This window comes from Dermacentor andersoni, chromosome 11 (assembly GCF_023375885.2).
Source record: "Dermacentor andersoni chromosome 11, qqDerAnde1_hic_scaffold, whole genome shotgun sequence".
Lineage (NCBI taxonomy): Eukaryota > Metazoa > Arthropoda > Arachnida > Ixodida > Ixodidae > Dermacentor > Dermacentor andersoni.
The window spans coordinates 67,745,655-67,752,037 of NC_092824.1; the positions used below are offsets into that span (position 1 = coordinate 67,745,655).

The 6,383-nt window shown below is 46.1% G+C and overlaps 1 long non-coding RNA gene across 1 annotated transcript; it reads left to right on the forward strand.

Annotated features, from left to right (window-relative positions):
* Positions 1 to 1,735: 1,735 nt before the first annotated feature.
* LOC129381544 (uncharacterized) lies at positions 1,736 to 6,139 on the forward strand. The gene is made up of 2 exons (XR_011891058.1): positions 1,736 to 1,780; positions 5,502 to 6,139. It is a non-coding gene; the product is annotated as an uncharacterized lncRNA (long non-coding RNA).
* Positions 6,140 to 6,383: the final 244 nt, after the last annotated feature.

Here is a 6,383-nt window from a genome sequence, read left to right on the forward strand (position 1 = left end):
GGCGCCCCTTTCACACTGAAGGAAACCAAGAGAAGGTTGGTCATATACGCCTCATAATGTGACGTGAGCATCGGTTCTATATCGGGGGCAGATTGCCGGAGTTGCGATTGAGCGTCTGTGCCGTCACCTGGTTATGAAGCGGTCCCAGATAAAGCCTTGCCGTCTTCTTCTTGCCTTTTCAAATTATTTTCGCGCTATTCCAGTCGATGAAAGTGCGCGTAGACACGGCGTGTTCAGCTAACGCGTTTGTTTCCATATACATGATGTTGACAACATAGTCGTGCTGCTTTACTCTTTGTCGCAATTGCCTGTTTCACCTATGTACACATGTTCACAACCAGCGCAAGGAATGCTGTACAACACAACCAGGAACTTCACTTTCGCGAGCTTATCTTTGACCGTTAGCCATTGTTTTCCGAGCTTGCGTGTTGTACAACTGAACAGTACATATGTAAGTAGCAGACGTAGTGCGACTTAACGCGCCTCCTTCCGTATTTTAAATCAAATTAGTGTACATTTAGGCTCACAAACATCTATATACGGCGCTGATATATTAAAGGGACACTAAAGGTTATGATGAAGTCAGGTTAAAGTGATAAAGCAATGCTTTGGAACGTCTGAGGCGTCAATATAATCGCGAACAGAGCTTTAGTAACCGAGAAATTGAGGTAATTACATGACACGATTTGAGACCCCCCAGCGACATTCCGGTACCAGCCCGATGACGAAGGCACTCTTCATCCTAATTTATGTCACCTGTACTCAACTACTCGTATTAAAAAGTTCATTTCATTAGCTTATAAGACGGAAGAAAATGCTACTTGTCTGCTTCTGTTCGATTCTAAGAAAAAAATAACATTTTGACGTTACCCTTCAGTAGAATGGGTGGTCGAAAGGTTTCGTTTTCGCTCGACTCTGCGCGCTCGACTATGCGCCGCGGGCGCTTTGGAGTTTCAGTTGTTTCGTTATCCCGTCGTTCTGCGCTGGTTCTGCTGGCTCGCGAAACTTGCATTTGGAACAAGCAGCGAGAATGCCACGTCCATGTGATGTCGTGGGATGCGCGAACGGTCCACGGAACTTGGCCAAGGGCAGTTGCAGCGGCGAACCCAACGTTACTTATCACTGTGTGACAACGAGTGAGCCTCTCCGTTCGAAGTGGTCAAGTGCCGTACTCACCCAACTAACCGTTCGCGGTTAGTAATAGAGTATTTATTAACTGCTTTCATAATGCTTCGTTGAACTTTAATTCGAACAAGTGCGTTAGATTTGTATTTTTGTTATGTTCCAAAAGGTATAGCTGGCACAGGAGGACTCTTATCCTTTCATCAGTTTCGTGTGGTTTTGGCAATAGTGACAAGACTCCACTGCATGCTACGTTCCAAGCGCTGTGAAATGTGGGTACACAGGTCGTGATAAAAATATGACTGGACGCGCGAACTCGTGTAAAACTGCGTTCTATCACTTTCCGATAAAGCAAGAGGCTTGTATTGTCATGCGCGCAAGCTCGAAAGTATGCGCATGCGCCGTGCCATGTCTCGACACCAGGTGCTAGTTTGGGCAGAGGGTGCAGGAATGCGCCTGGGCACGCCCTCCTAGACTGCGTGAAATTTGACGGCGCCTGCACTACCGTTCCCTGGGAGACAACCAGTCGCACTTACCGTACGCGACAGGCGACTATGGCCGAGAAAGAAACAGCTGGACCCCACTTTACGATGTCGAGTGGCAGTTGCAATGGGGACCAGACTGCAAGCAGTGCGAACAGTGTTCTGGATAATAGCGGGTGAGCTTTCATTGAACACTTACTTCGAATAATGTCAAACCTAGACAAGCTGTTACGTGCAGATTGCCAAACATTTAGGTTCTTTATCGGTAAACCATTCTAGGAGAGCTCTTATGTGCTTTCCTCACCGTGGCTGCTAGCTGCTGCTGCTGCATTGGTGAATACGGCTCACACCGAGAGGCTTGCAATGTGGAATTGGGTTGTACGTAGCCCCAGCACATCGGCCGTTATACCGGCTCTAGCGCCTATGAAATTACTCAGTCAACGAACACGCCCTACCTAATATCCGATACGGATGAAGCGCAAGCTCTAGAGTGAAACGAAGCTTTCTACGCTTTATGATTGCATGTGTTTACCCCGTCAATTTATTGACAAGTATGGTGGGCAAGACCTGCAGCAATAGCAAACCTAAACGTAAGTTAAAATCCTGGCCGTTTACGTGCTAAAAGCACGATGTAATTATCAGGCACGTCGTAGTGGGGGACTTCGGATCACTTTTGACCACAAGGGGTTCTGAACGGGTACCCCACGGAACACGGGTTTTAATCAGGCCCCCATCGAAATGCGGCCGCAGCAGCCGGTATTTGATCACGCCACCTCTGGCTTAGCACCGCAACACCAAAGTCACTAGGCGTCCAAGGCGAGCGATATCACATTTGTCTGTTCGCGAGAAAGGCGTCCTGTAAAGATGGCCAACTTCTGTTACAATGTAATCTACGCGTCGTGTGGTTGGGTGTTCATGTTCTGCTGATTTTCTCAAGGAGGAGCATAATTGTAGTGCTGCAAAAAGCTTTGCAGAAGATGGGGTTTTATTGCCGCGTCATGAAAGCTTAGCTTCATATGGGCTTGGAAAAGCTCGCTGGTGCTCTATGCATTCGTTTTTTTCATTAAAAAAACACCCTGTAGTTCAACGAAATGTTCAAGATTAAAAGAGCATTTGCTTACGCTCTTCTGGGTGCGACGTTCGATAGAAGTTTTTCTGGATTTAAAAATTCTCTCAATTCTAGGTTACTTGTTTTCATAAAGCAGCAGGATGGCCGTTGTAATCTGTGATTACACATAGCACTGCCTTCGAAGTATGCACCATTACACTTGCGGCAAAAACGCACTGATGTTCCGTTTGTTTTTTAAACAAATTCTTGCTAGTCAATGAAACACAAGCGCAGCTGGGACGAAAATGCGCGTGATCGCCATTTTCGCGAATCAGTATCTCTGATCTGGTGACATCCTGAAATTTAGCTTGAAGTGGACGCGCCTTGAGAACTTAGCGGATAGAATTCGTGCATTGCAGTATGTGCGCTCAAGTAATTATTAAAACGTCATTCAGAACTTTTTGCTAACAAGTATACACCTTTTCATTTCTCGTACAAGTTACGTTCGCCTCTCGGGTAACGCAGCTCAATAAATAAAACTGTGCTCTCTGCCATAGCTGATTTTCTTGATATTCTAGGATTATGGCTTAGAAATCTTTGAAACATCAGTTTGTGATCGTTGCACTTTTTACCAGCCTTCCTCTGGGCGTGCGGCAAAAGTGTTCTCGATAATGTATTGCATAACTTGGTCTGTCTAAGACTACGCAGCGGGCCTATGATTTCCGCCTCTATATGAATAGAAAGAAATTTTGTCTTTATAGGATTTGCAAGTTGATTTTCAGCGTAGTTTCATTGAGCAGTGCATTGCAACGTATAATCATACGCTGTGGCTTGTTCAGTTGCTAGAGTCTGCTTAAAAAAATGCGGCACCCACACATAGGCAACCCCGTGTGACGTTTATAGTTTAATTAGCTACATTCATGACTGAAACAAAGGCTATATGCATGATTTGACGACCAAAGTATGATGCCCATCGACGATATTTGCTTTAAAGGGGTACTGACATGATATTTCTGAGTGTTAATTTCGTGCGGTAAATCAAAATGCTAGACCTCGAAATCCTAATAAAAGTGATGACAAGCCTTCTTTTGCACGTTTTGACAGGACTGTCTTGTAAGGTTTAGTGCTCTAGGACTTCGAAAGCGAGAAAATGAATAGTCGAAAAGATCTTGTGAGTAGCTCGTTAAATGTAGATACGTGTATTGCACTGGTGTTCTCGACGCTTTGCTTCAAAACGACTTTTTTTCTTGAATCTCGTATGTGCTGGTGTGTGAAAATACTGGAAACCCAGGTATCTCCTACTCTTGGCTTTGGCTTTGTGCCGCTAAGCCCCAGGACACGCGATCGAATACGGGCGTGGGTGCCACAATTCGACAGAGGCGTAATAAAAAAACGCCCGTCCTCTGTGTACAGGGTCAAGGACCCCAGGTTGTCAAAATTAATCCCGACTCCCCCACTTACGCATGATACCATAATCACATCGTGGTTTTGGCACGTAAACGCCACAGAATTTTGATGAACGCAGACGCGCGAAGACGCAAGCAACTGACGTTTCATGCGCACGTAGTTTCTTGCCCATCAGGAGTCAAGTTTCAGTTTCCTAGCAAGAACGTGAGAATACCTCATGCGGCAAGATCTAGGAGCAGGGTTTTGCGTGGGATTTTAAGCTGCGAAGAGACCACTTCACCCATAGTTACAAATTTCACTGTCAGTAGCAGCCTAACTTCTTTGATTAAACCGATCATTTATTGCTCTAACGAATTAGCAAAACAAAAAGAACACATAGCCTGTTTCCAGATGTCTGCCATTGCCGATAAATGTGTTCTTTTTTCAAATCGTATTGACTCTGAGCACGCTATATTCCCAGAAAATTTCGCCAAACTTCCATAAAACACCGTTAATGTATTTTCTACATTTTGGCTTTAGTGGCTACTCTTTTGCTGGGAGAGCGCAAGGATGAGATATTGCCGGAGAAGAAAACTTGCAGAAGTGACTGGACGTATACTCCCACATCGCAGTTGCGGAAAGATGAGATAGCACCGTATTCAAACGCACACGCGCTTTTTCGTTATTTGTACCGTTTTCGTGCGACGCTTTTCAAACCACTAACCATGCACTTAAGGGTATGCATGCAGACTTTCTCGAATGTTATCGCTGATTCTAGCTGTAGTCTATTTTGTTAGTGGATATATATATATATATATACACACACACACCTTGTGTGATATGAATGGGTGCATGGTGTTGTACATTGAGGAAGGGGCACCAACGACTTGGGCGGTTCCCTTCCAAGCGTCATGTATTTGTGTAAGCAGACGACGCGCTTCAACACGGCAGCAGATTTCGAGGATCAGTGTATGTACGCGACCCTAACGTATTGCTGTGGGCACCGGTTTACCCGATAATGAGTCAGTTTTGTGAGTCGCAGATGTGAGCACGGGCCCCTTTTATCCCCGTCAAGGCAACAGACGACAATAAAGTAAATTACGGGCTTTGCAATTTCAATCGTTGTGCCGCACACACGAAGAAATGGCTTACGTACATGCCTACCACTGGGTTTCTCTCGTCTCGTTGCGTTTTAGCATCGTTGAACAGGGCTCGATGCCGCCAAGCGAGAATGCGGTTTTGAAACTTTCTCGATTCTTAAGTGTCGGTGAACAAGGCGATATTTCCTTGCCTCCAAATCCGTCATCGGAAAGCGTCGGCACTGTCAAATACAGTGCCCGTTGCCATAGCGGTAGCACACTACAGCAGCAGTTTTTGTTGCAACCGACTCTATGATCTCACATTTGGGCTGTTCACGGCAACGTTTTGCTAAGGAAGCGCCCTCCCGATCTGTTCTCTTCTAGAGTTCCCGAAGAAACCAGAGAAACAGCGTGGCAGCAGCGAGAAAACCAACAGAATCCAAGAGAATCCAACAGAATCCAAGAGTGCCGTGTGTGCCGGTTCGCTTTCACCGACATGGAAGCCTTAGAACAGCACGCCGCTGACCACGTGCTTGGGAAACATAACTGCTGCTTCGAGTGTGGTAAACTGTTCAGGTATGATTGCCGCCTCAGGCGCCATTTAAGTACGCACGGCGAACCGCCCTTCAAGTGTAGTTTGTGCGGCAAAAGATACCATGACAAAGGAAGCCTCAAGATTCATATGCTTGTATGGCACGTAGACGAAGCCGTCGAAGAGTATCCTTAGCATGGCATCACCCACCACGAAACTGGAAGAGCACGTCGTGAAGAACCGTCGCACCTGAGCGTGGCATCGGCATCGGTGAAGCCGGATATTCACCCAGGAGGAGTGGCTTCTCTGGATGCCGCCGTGGGTACCAAGACGTGTCGTGCGCCTTCGCCGAAGAACTTGCGGTCTGGGCCCCAGCTTTTCTAGCTATCCGCTAACATCTTGACAAACCAAAGTGGGCACATCTTATTCCTTCTGACTACGGCTGAAGAATGCCTGCGAATAAAATTTTTACAGTGGTTATCTCGTGGAACACTGTGTGCTTGCTCCTTGGCTGGTTTCTTTGACGAACAAAGCCGTTCTTCTGAACCCCTTAGTCATGATTAAAATGGACTTTATGTGCCTCCTTGATCAAACAAGATATGGACATAAGGTTGTTGAAAAAGCAGCAATGAGGAGATTGCTTATAGCAGGGTTCTTATTACTGACGTCTCGTGAAGTGCCGACTAGTTATTGTGGCTCTTTTCCTAACGTTGTCAATAGTTTCCACGCTTTGC